Below are 12545 nucleotides of genomic sequence, written 5' to 3'. Positions count from 1 at the left end.
GGGCTCTATCCTGTGCAAGTTTGTGTTTTCTAAGCCAGTGTCGGGTGCGGCAGTCCTCCTACGGGTGGTGCAAGAGAGACAAAACATGTTAAGTATATATCCCAGGGGACGAGCACCTGATAATAGATTATGGAAGAAATCACGACTTTGCCTAATATAAAATCCTTTCGACTCTGTCTTGTACATGATTTTGATCATGGAATACGGTTTTGTCATTCATATTTCATAACTACTAGAAGAGCCGCCCCACTCTTCTACCATGTTCCTTGACCGATTTTCCATCTTCCTCGCTTCCAGTGGCGTGGCGAGGGGTGGAGGCATGGGGGGGGGGGGGGGGAAGCATGCCACCCCAAATCACATTTTTAAAAATTGTATTATTTTTTAAAATATAAAATCATACATACATTTGTAGTAGTGTTGGTATAAAGTGCTCCTACTGGCAGTAGCTAGTGGGAAGTTTCCTATTAGCTCAGTTGGTAGAGCTCTGGGCCCCGTTCCACGAAGCGATCTTAGCACTAAGATCACCTTAGTGCATAAGGTAGCTATGCACTTAAGGTGATCTTAGGGTTAAAATCGCTTTGTGGAACGGGGCCCTGGATTTTTATACTGAGGGTCAATAGTTGAAATCCCCTCAGTGGATACATACACATACATGCATGCATACATGTCAATGGTTGAAATCTCCTCAGTGGATACATACATACATACATACATACATACATACACATACATTTATACATACATAATGGTGGTTGCCTCCCCCTCCCCCATATCTACAATCCTGGCTAAGCCAGTGCTCTCTCCTCGTTGGTTTTGCTTGCGATTTGCCCCACTGATGCACATTAAATCTGTTATACGAAGAGCCTGTGGTTAATTGAAACGAAGTGTCAACGTGGCGATCGATGTTGCTAGTATCAGGTGTTAGTAACATGGTTAGGAGTTACGATTTACTAAAAGTACCATAACATGCATTAAACAGAATATATACTGATGGAAAGAAATAAAGGATCACACCAATTCTAACAGGACTGCAACCAAAACCGTCGTCGTCCATTGTACGTTACAGAGTGTTATTTACAGTCTGTTTGACACTACTGACATTTAATCCCACATTATATCTTTGTACAGACATCGCGATCCTAAAAGTGATTGAATGTTGGTGCACAATTCCAATGAATCCCTTATTGTTTTATCTCGGTTTCTGGCCAAGCATTATATTTAGCAACCGAATAATATCCAACCTTGGATTTACATTTGAAAGAAACAAAGAAAACAAAATGTTTTATTAAAGGGACATTACTGAGTTTGCTGCATTGTAAGATGTTTCCGACTAATAAAATAGTTCTACGATTAAACTTGCATATTAAATATATTTTCTTGTTTAGAATATCAGTGTCTGTATATTCAATGTGTTTCTGGTCGTCTTAATATTTGTAAGAAGCCCAAACTGGATTTTGTCTTCAAATAATTTCGTACGTTTGAAAAAAACAATATTTTAGGAAATAAGATGAAATTTAACCTAGTACAAATATTAGAACGATCAGAAACACGTTTAATATACAGCCATTAATATTTTATGCAAAAAAAAAAAATTGATATGTAATTACAATCGTTAAAAAGTATCTGTTAGTCGATAACATCTTTAAAATTGCAGCAAACTCAAGAATGTCCCTTTAACCTATATTAAATTGTATATGGCTTAACAAAAAATGTTAACAATGATACTAACTGTCAGTAGGCGATGCTTCGACTCCAGGGCACGTGTCGGAGCACTGTGACCCACTGTCGGTCTGACACCCGGCCCCTTCCACATACAACTCTCCCACGGGACAACACCTAGGCTGGGAGATTTGGTTGGCACACGTCCAGTAGGTGTTGCACGGAAACTGGGTGTTGTCAGCCTGGCCTCTGCATGGATCTAACAAGGTATAACGGTTCTAACATGAAACTATTTAGTGTATTTTGTCCTTTATGAGATTTAAAGACAATATATAAGTGAATACGATACATTAGAAGAAGCCATATATCCACCAATTTTTATAATTCACAGATAGAACATCTAAATATTTCTAAACGCAGAACTTGGCATTCTTCGAGCCAGGTTCAGGTTATACATGTATAAAGAAAAACTGTTTGTGAAAATGTTCAAGTGCAATAAATGTCACGTTTTAAATGCAATTTATCAACAACTCTTAAGAGATCACCTTCAGTTGCTTTAGAAAATAAAATGTCAATTCGACAAAACAAATCAGTCTATCAATGCTATATACCATTCAAATATGTTCAAATTAAAATTTTAAAAAATTCTCATTTTAAAATAAACTTTTTATTACATTTTGGTGGAGGTTGTTTTGGGGTGTTTGTCGTTGTTTTGTTTTGTTTTTTTTTTGTTTTTTTGGGGGGGGGTTCTGTTGCTTTATTTTTGTTTCTTTGTTGGGTTTTGGGTTTGGGGGGTTTTCTAGACATTTTTTCCTTTGTTATTGTTTTTTTAATATTTAAAATTTATAAGATACGTATTTTAAAATCCCACTTTTTTCCAATAAAATAAGTTCAGTCAACTGAAAATTATTTCGGACACCTACCACAGTCGCTGGCGACAGGCACGACGCACGCCCTGAGGGTGGAGCTCCACACGGACCCAAACGAGCAGAACTTGACGGTGAACGTCAGCGAGACGTCGTTGGTGTAACACTGAACGAACCGCGCACAGTCGCCCGAATACGACATGTGGCTGTTGCCGTTCAAGTAGTTCCCGGAAAGACACGACGCTGAAAGGGATAGAAAAATAAATAAATAAAATAAAATAAAATAAAATGGTTATCCTATAATCAGATGGATGTATGGATGGACGGATGGACGGTCGTATGCAAGTATGCACTGATGGATGGATGGATGGATGTAATTACAATCGTTAAAAAGTCTCTGTTAGTAAATGACATCTTAAAAGGTGCAGCGAACTCAGGAATGTCCTTTTATTTTCGTACTCAACACATTTTAATTACAGTTAAATGCATATGGCGTCGAACGTATGTTTAAGGATGACACTGCCTAACTCACCACCACCCACCCCACCTATCCCATCTAACTCGTGTAGTTCAGTACCTCGTCTGGGAACTTCTTTTGCTGACGCATTAAAGTCTCCCACCGCCCCGAATCGCAACTCATGGCGGATACAAATTTTCGACAAACAAAATTCTATCAATTTCGGCACAACGTTACGGACAAATCTCAATGGCGCCTTCTTGAAATTAAGAAAAAAAAACTCTTCTTTCTGGCTCATCAAATCTCTCCAGAATTAATTTGGACAAGCATCCTGAGGTGCAAGTAGAATGTTACCCAGGCGCCAATTTTAATCACTTTCGGACCATTGCCTCAAATTATAAGGGAAAGTCTCAACCCGAAACCATTGTTTTTAACATTGGTATAAACTCAAAAGGTCAATATCGAACCAGTGCAATAAACCAGTTGCGAAACATGATAAGCTCGATTCGGAAACGTTTCCCTAGGTCAAAAATACTTTTTATCGAGCTTAACTTTTCGGACAGACTTTTGGCTAGTCAAAAAACCTGCCTCAACCAAATAAATGTGGCTGCAAAAACAATGAGGGACATCAAAGTTATACCTGCGCTTCACGCGTGTGATTTTGAGGTTGGGCAGAACAACATTCACTGGACAGAAACAACTGCCAATAAACTTTATCGCAGTTGGATGAGGTACTTAAATTTAAACTAAGGCCGGGAAAGGGTAATGTCCACCCTGATTTAGGACTAGGAACTAACATTGTTAACCTAACTGGTGACACTAACCTTCTAACATCCGCTGAGAAATCATTACTGGACAGGGGTTTGAATTTTGTCCCCCCCCCCCCCCCCCCCCCCCAACCAAAAACAGGCTTAGAGGCTAAACTTGACAATGGTGTAATGGATACGGCAGTTTTTGACCACAAAATGAAACTGGCCGACTATTTTCGGCATTCAACTGGAGAAAAAGTCCCATTCACGGAAAACTCCGGCTGGTTACCCCTAAACTCTAGTGTAGATCCTGAAATCATTAAAGCTCATAAAAGGATAGTGGGAAAAGTGAGTGATATGACAGTTTACACAACTCAACAAAATCTTTCTGTCATGGAATGTCGTGCTCTTACCAAACTACGCAAAAAAACCCGCAAAATTGTTATAAAACGTGCAGATAAAGGGTCAGCCATTGTCATTCTATCAAGGGAGAACTATATCCGGGAAGCCCATCGACAGCTTAATAATTCAAAGTACTACAAACAATTAGACAAAGCTATTTGGCCTGAGAATTGTAAAAAGTTCAATGCAATTATTCAATGTCTAAAAGATCAGGGACATATTAATAAAAAAACCAAGTAAAATATTTAGAAGCCAGGTCACAATCACAAACCTGGAAATTTTATCTACTTCCAAAAATCCATAAGCCAGTCTATACATGGACCGATATTCACAAATCACCCGGTCGTCCAATCATTTCAGACTTTAAGGCAACTGAAGACTATAAACCATACAAACTTCAGCATAACCAATCACCTCAAATAAACACTGGCTTCTCTACTACTTATGCCAAAACCAGGTGTAGACTTCACAACTTACTTAAAACGCAGTCGACTTTCAAAAGTCAACAGACCAAAATTGAATATCAAATTCGGACAGACATGAACTGTGATTCGAAAAATGTAGTATATCTAATCACCTGTAATTTTTGTAAAAAAAACCCAGTACGTAGGACAAACGCAAAACCAACTGAGAATTAGAGCAGTTTGTCACAAATATGATATTCGGCATAAAGTTGACACCCCTGTTGCCAATCACTTCAATCTACCTGACCATTCGTTAGATGAAAATTTTGAAATAATTCCAATTGAACAACCCCTGATACTTGGTTCAAAAGACGAAACAGACCTCTTGAGACTTGAACGATTCTGGATTCGTACATTACAGACAAAACAGCCATTTTGGAATCAACGTTGAATCTGGTAAAGCCGTAAAAAGAGATAAAATAATTTTTCTAATAAATTACAGTCGACGTAGCGTTGATATTGGTAATCTTATGAAGGAGGAGTTTTTAAATCTGCAAATTGTTATGAAAAACCCTATTACTGCACGTCCGGTTATTGCATACAGAAAAAAATCCAAGTCTCAAGGATATCTTAGTCTCCACACGACTACCCGCCGCCTAAGCCTGCGTCTAAGCCTCTAAACCAGTCCATTTTTCAGCGGTTGGTTTGTTGTTATCCCTTTCGTACAACCTTTTTAAAAACAAATACATCGTATCCGGCTGATAAATAAAACATAGTACTAGCCAAATAAATTTATATCAAGACTGACCGAAAAACAGTTATATTTTGTAGACTGTTCATTCTTACACATCCGTTGGTGAGAACATCATTCGTTATTTTTGATAACACATACTTGTTAACACATGTACGTTTGTTAACAATTTTCAAGACATACGACTGGCTGCTTCTAGGTAATAACCATGTTACCAATGCCATACCATCCAATAAAAAACCCCAGAAAGTTTGAATCAATCACTCTGTGTGACGTACAAGTTAACCGGAAATTGACTTGTCTGTGACGCATAAGTTAACTATAAGCGAAGGGTCGTAAATAGGTTTTCGCTGGAAAAGGCACTTAAATTTATTTTAAAACTGTTTTCTGGAGATATGTAAGAAATAGAATATTACATTCGTGTCCGTTAGATACCATTTATCTTACAACTCATTGTTTAAAAACGGATACGTTTTAAACAACTTGTTGTAAGAAAAACGGTATCTAATGGCCACTCATGTAGTATTCTCTATTGATTGTATGTATATGATGCATTTTATTCTATTGTAATGGGGAGAGACTTTAATAAAACTGTCTGTCCGTGTGTCTGTAATAGCCCTGGCCCAAACTGGATTTTACCTCCCAAGGATTTCAGTGAGATTACGAAAACAATATATACGTACTGTTGTTCAAGAAACCTTTGCAAACAACAATATTCCAGCCAGTCGTATGCCTTTAAAATGTTATCGCACGTATGTGTGGTAATACTATGTGTTATCAAAAATAACGACTGATGTTCTCAGCTACGGGTGTGTAAGAAATATAAATAACAAAATTGTAATGAGTTACTCTATGTTGAGTTATGAAATACTATTGTTAAAAGGTGTTTATTTTTTAATTTTTATTATTATTTTTTTTTTAATCTCAAGAAAACGAACCACTATAATACAGTTAAAAGAATGGCAACACAAATAAAACAATAACATCTATACAGTTAAAAAAATATACATAAATCATTATCATAGAGTATAAAAGTGATTTTCGATATTTACAAATATTAGGGCGAATACCCAGACACTGTTATTCTTAAAGGGGCTGAATTCGTCATCTAAATACTTCGTACAGTATTTCTGTATGCAGTCGACTGCCACCCTCGTACTTGTGAAATTTGTTTTTTTAAAGCACTTCAAATCAAGGCTACGCCGAATGGCCCTGGGGAAACTCCTGGATTCATGCTTAAAATGTTCCTGGGTGCACATCTGTGTGCACTTTCACACACGTCATTGTTAACGGAGGCGGAACTTAGGCCAGTGGTAAAGCGCTCGACTGATGTGGGGTCGGTCTAAGATCGATTCTCGTCGATCGGCCCATTGGGCTATTTCTCGTTCTAGCCAGTGCACCACGACTGGAATATCAAAGGTCGTGGCATGAGCTATCCTGTCTGTCAGACGGTGCATATAAAAAAAAATCTCTTGCTACTAATAGAAAAATGTAGTATTTGTTTCTCTAACACGACTTGTCAAAAATGGCAAAATGTTTAACATCCAATAGTCGATGATTGATAAAGCCACTGCACAGACTTCTCACTATCAATTAACCCACTGTCCTGGACAGATAATCTAGATAGCCGATGTGTGGCCAGGACAGCGTGCCTGAACCTTAACTGTATATAAACACAAAAATATTTATAAATGAAAATGAAAGACGGGCTCCCCTTTGTTTGTTTGTTTGTTGTTGTTTTTTTGTTTTGTTTTTTTGTTAGCGTGAGTGTGGACTATTTTAGCATGCCCTTGCACCACTTTTCCCCCCAGCAAATACAGCAAATAGATAGATTACCTAGTAAATAAATTACATGCATTTATCTACACCTTTAGTATAGACCTATACACTATATCAACTATAATATAATTTGATGTTGTTTTATGAAGTGAGACGTAACCTATCTGTATGTCTGTCTGTCCGTCAGTTACCTGTTTTTGTCAGTGAACCCATTCTCTTATTATTTTGTCTCCGTCCTAGCCAGTGCCCCACGAATGGTATATCAAAGGCCGTGGTGACTGATGCCCTGAGAAAGTGCATATAAAAGAACCTTTGCTACTAATGGAAAAATGTAGCGAGTTTCCTCTCTAAGACAATGTGTCAAAAATTACCAAATGTTTGATATCCAATCGCCGACGAGTAATAATAGCAATGTACTTTAGTGGTGTCGTTAAACCAAACAAACTTTATTTTCACCGGTCTCGGTTGTGTTGTGGTTAAGCCATCGGAAATAAGGCTGGTAGGTACTGGGTTCGCAGCCTGGTACCGGCTCCCACCAGGAGATAGTTTTAACGACTCGATGGGTAGGTTTAAGACCACTACGCCGACTTCTCTCTCACTAACCATTAACAGCTAACCACTAACCCACTGTTCTGGACAGATAGCTGAGCTGTGTCCCCAAGACAGCTTGCTTGAACCTTAATTGGATATAAGCACGTACATAAGTTGAAAAGTAATGAAACTTTCACTGTTTATGTTATTTGTATGTTTACATTGACGTACACTACAAGAATATAAGGGCGGGGCGTAGTAGCCCTGTGGTAAAGCGCTCACCTGATGTTCGGTCGGCCTAGGATCGATCCCCGTCCATGGGCCCATTGGACTATTTCTTGTTCTAGCCAGTGCACCACGACTGGTATATCAAAGGCCGTGGTATGTGCTGCCCTGCCTGTGGGATGGTGCATAAAAAAAGATTCCTTGCTACTAATGGAAACAAATGTAGCGGGTTTCCTTCTCTAAGATAGTGTTAAAACGACCAAATGTTTGACATCCAATTGCCGATGATTAATAAATCAATGTGCTCTAGTGATGTCGTTAAACAAAACAAACTTTGAATAAAAAAATTTGTTTACAAGAATATACGAAGCCAGATACACAGGTGGTCTTTGATGTTAATATCGCTCTTTGATCCATGACTCGTAAAATCCATCGACGCACAATATGACATGATATTGTATGGAGCTACGAAAATGATTCGCTTGCAAGAAATGACGTAGTTCTTCTACTCTGTCACACCTGTGTATAAAACCCAAGATTCTCCATGGTCCACGATAACGTGAGCAAGACCACATCGCTTTGCGATACCTGAAAACGTGACAAGATGAATTCGAAGTTTTTGCTGATCTTCGCCTTGTTGGTGACACTGAGTTTGGTAGCTTCACATGGCTCATCGTCAGAGGAACACGGACGCAGAATGTCGATCCGAAAATGTAGAAGGAGGTAAACTAGACAAGAAAGACTTTATTTTTTTTAAAGAGACAGACTCTAGTTTTTACACACCACGGCGTAGTTTTAAAAGGACAGACCCTACAGCATATTTTTCACTATTAGAGCCGTTTATGATCACTGAAATCAAACATTACTTATATTTTTATTCTTTAGATTATCCATTTCCGTACGACCGAAGTGTTTCTGGTCATCCTTGGTGGGCCCATTGGGCTATTTCTCGTTCCAGCCAGTGCAGCAGACTCGTTCCAGCAGACTGGTATATCAAAGGTCGTGGTATGTGCTGCCCTGCCTGTGGGATGGTGCATATAAAAGATCCCTTGCTACTAATGGAAAAACAATGTAGCGGGTTTTCTCTCTAAGACTATATGTCAAAATTACCAAATGTTTGACATCCAATAGCTGATGATTAATAAATCAATGTGCTCTAGTGGTGTCGTTTAACAAAATAAACAAACAACAACAAAAAAACATTCCGTTCGTTTTCTGGGTCCCGTTTTACGAAGCGATCGTAGCTATGCACTTACGGTGACCTTGGTGCTAAGGTCGCTTCGTAACAACGGGGCCCTGGACTTGTTATTCCTTTCCGGAAGTTTGTTCTTGCGTGTCATGCGTGCTTTTGTTTTATTTATTGTTAGACAACCCTGGACTTGTTATTCCATTCTGGAAGTTTGTTCTTGCGTGTCATGCGTGTTTTTGTTTTATTTAGTGTTAGACAACTGAAGAGGGACAAGATGTGTCTGCATGAACAAGTTAGGGCTTGCAAGAAGGCGAAGGGTAAGAATATAAAGATTACAACCACTAAATTAGTTTTCTGCTCATGTAAATAACGTCCAAGCACTACCATTGGGCGCAGATTTGGACAGGAGCTCAAGGAGCCCGGAGTAAGTTCAGTCAGCCGTTTGTCACTAACGTTTGCCTGACTGGTGTTTACGCTACACATTAAACCGAATGACCACTTCGGGGAACCAGTCAAAATATAGTTCGAAAACGTTATCGAAAAACGGCTGGCCGAACTTAGGGATGATCTCTATTTTTGGTGAAACGATTATTTTGCCTTTGTGGTTAATATTTGTGATAATTATATGTATGCATATATTTAGAATATGTATCTTTAATATTGCTGTCTTATCAAGTTTTCTGTTATTCCAAATGTGGATATCATGTACTGAAAAAATGAATAAATAATAATAAAAAATAAAAAATAAAACATTTTGCCTTTGTATATAAGATGATGAGTCTTGTCTGTCAATGTCACCGGATTACATTACATTAATATTACGCCCCCTCCCTACCGTATCTTTTTCCAAATCCTAGATCCGTTTATCAACGATCTGAATTGTAAAGGACTGTATATGAAAATGGCTTAGTACAAGAGAAAAGCCGCCACCGTATACCTCTGGTGCACCTATTCTCCGACTGGGGCAGGACGTAGCCCGGTGGTAAAGCAATCGCCTGATGCGCGGTCGGTCTAGGATCGATCCCCGTTGGTGGGACCTATTTGGGCTGTTTCTTGTTCCAGCCGTAGCCCGAGTACTCTGACTGTAAGAGAGCTAGACGGACATTTGGACATAAATACGCTCTCATTACAGTCAGAGACCAAGCTATGTATTTTTTTGGCAATTCCCGACAACCAAAAAGTTGGCAAAGATTTCCGCTCTAATACCACAACAATCCTATGTTTGACGTCAAATACCTTAGGGGACATATATGGGAATAGAGGAATCGGAAGCTATGCAATTTTAGTAAATAAATAAATTTGCCATCTTTTCGAATTTCTGTTTGCATTTCTGTCAGTCGTATTTATTATTGGAAAAGTTAAAAAAAAAAAAACACCCGTGTTTTATAACAACCTTGTTTCTCTTTACAGCATCAATGTGAGCCTAATTCAACTGCGCGAGTTCAAAATGGCCAACACATAGACATTTATTCGGAACCTCTTCAACAGAAATAAATTTAAGATAACATCTCCGGCAGTGAAGTCGATTTTAAAATAAAGTAATGTTCTCTACGCAAATTCGGCGTTCAGTGTTGTTTTGTTGGTTTATATGTCCGCATTTAGGATTATGGGTTTTATTTGGGGCTTTTTTGTTTTTGTGTTGTTTGTGTTGTTTGTATGTGTGTGTGTGTGTGTGGGGGGGGGGGGGGGGGGGGTTGTAGTTCGTTTGGAAGGGGAAGGGTGTTTTGTGTGTGTGTGTGTGCGCGCGCTTGTTTGTTTGTTATGTCTGGGGTTTTGTAGTTTGGAGGGGAAGGGTGTTTTGTGTGTGTGTGTGTGTGTGTGTGTGTGTGTGTGTGTGTGTGTTTTGGGAGGGTGTGTGTTTGTTTTTGTTTTATTGTTAGTTGTTGTTTTTATAGAGAGTGATTACTATTGTAGTCAATATGGAAAGGGGCAAAACAAATTGCATAAGACCATCATTAATAAAAATTCAGCAGGGAAACCAGGCGAGGATCCAAAGGCAGGGGTTAGGGGCCACGCTCTACATATCTCGATATATCTCTTCTTCTTTTTTTTTATCCCACTGCCCCCTTTCCTTTCTCTCCTTTGAATTCCATCTCATTTCTTCCCGATTTAGCAATTCCTCCTATATTTCAACTTATTTTGCTGTCCATCTCCACATCCCAGTCCTGTCCTCCAATCGCAACAGGTGCTTGTCTCTTGTGGCTATCTGTACCACACACCTGCCATTCTCCATCAACTTTTAGTGGGACAAGCAAATTAAATATCTTGGCCGGCTTGGTGTTTCTGGGGGAAATTGGCATATGGAACGAATGTCAGTGTCTTTTTAAACGTTGTACCCATTCCCTAGGGAAATTCTGCATATTCTCGGCTCTTTGAAGAGTACAGCTGTCTGGGTTTTTTTTCGAAAAGGCTAGTACTTATTTTTTGCGTACATTTTCAGTTTTAATATGGAATTTATCTCAAATAATTTCCTGCGTACAAACACATATTAGATCATAAAATGAACTTTGGGTTATAGGTAGCTGTACATCAGATAGTATTTCAGCGGGTTCGAGGTGCACCCAAGTTTTCATTCCACAGTTAATGCTACCGGTCCTGCCATTTGTGATAAAAGGAAGGCACAAAGAAAGGAATATTTGATTTAAAGTTAAAGTTTGTTTCGTTTAACGACACCACTAGAGCACATTGATTTATTAATCATCAGCTATTGGATGTCAAACGTTTGGTAATTCTGTCATAGTCTTAGAGAGGAAACCCGCTACATTTTTGTAATAGTAGCCAGGGATATTTTATATGCACCATCCCGCAGGCAGGATAGCACATACCACGGCATTTGATGTATCAGTCGTGGTGTACTGGCTGGCGAGAAATAGCCCAATGGGCCCACCGACGGGGATCGATCCCTGACCGATCGCGCATCAAGCGAGTGATTTACCACTGGTCTACGTCCTGTCCCCTATTTGATTTAACGACGCTCTAAAAACATTTTTATTAGTTATATGACGTCCGACATACGGTTAAAGAGACATTCCCAAGTTTGCTGCATTGTAAGATGTTTCCGACTAATAAAATATTTCTACGATTAAACTTACATATTAAATATATTTTCTCTTTTAGAATATCAGTGTCTGTATATTCAATGTGATTCTAGTCGTCTTAATATTTGTAAGAAGCCCAAACTGGATTTTGTCTTCAAATAATTTCGTACGTACGAAAAAATCTTTTTTAGGAAATAAAATGAAATTTAACCTAGTACAAATATTAGAACTATCAGAAACACATTTAATATACAGCCACTAATATTTTATGCAGAAAAATATATTTGATATGTAACTATAGTTGTTAAAAAGTATCTGTTAGTCGATAACATCTTAAACATTGCAGCAAACTCGGGAATGTCCTTTAAAGGGTCACACAAATAATGAGACAGGAAACCCGCTTTTGTTTATACATGTATATTGATTAAAACTCAGAATGCAGCTTATTTTTAACCAAAACATTTCACCATTATACCCATTCATTTGCTCAACTTA

The 12545-nt window shown here is 38.5% G+C and overlaps 1 long non-coding RNA gene across 1 annotated transcript; it reads left to right on the top strand.

Moving 5' to 3' along the window:
• The first annotated feature begins 8375 nt into the window (after positions 1–8375).
• LOC121390512 lies at positions 8376–10569 on the top strand. The gene is made up of 3 exons (XR_005960223.1): positions 8376–8546; positions 9262–9329; positions 10423–10569. It is a non-coding gene; the product is annotated as an uncharacterized LOC121390512 (long non-coding RNA).
• Positions 10570–12545: the final 1976 nt, after the last annotated feature.

This window comes from Gigantopelta aegis, chromosome 3 (assembly GCF_016097555.1).
Source record: "Gigantopelta aegis isolate Gae_Host chromosome 3, Gae_host_genome, whole genome shotgun sequence".
NCBI lineage: Eukaryota > Metazoa > Mollusca > Gastropoda > Neomphalida > Peltospiridae > Gigantopelta > Gigantopelta aegis.
This window is presented reverse-complemented; position numbering and strand designations above follow the sequence as displayed.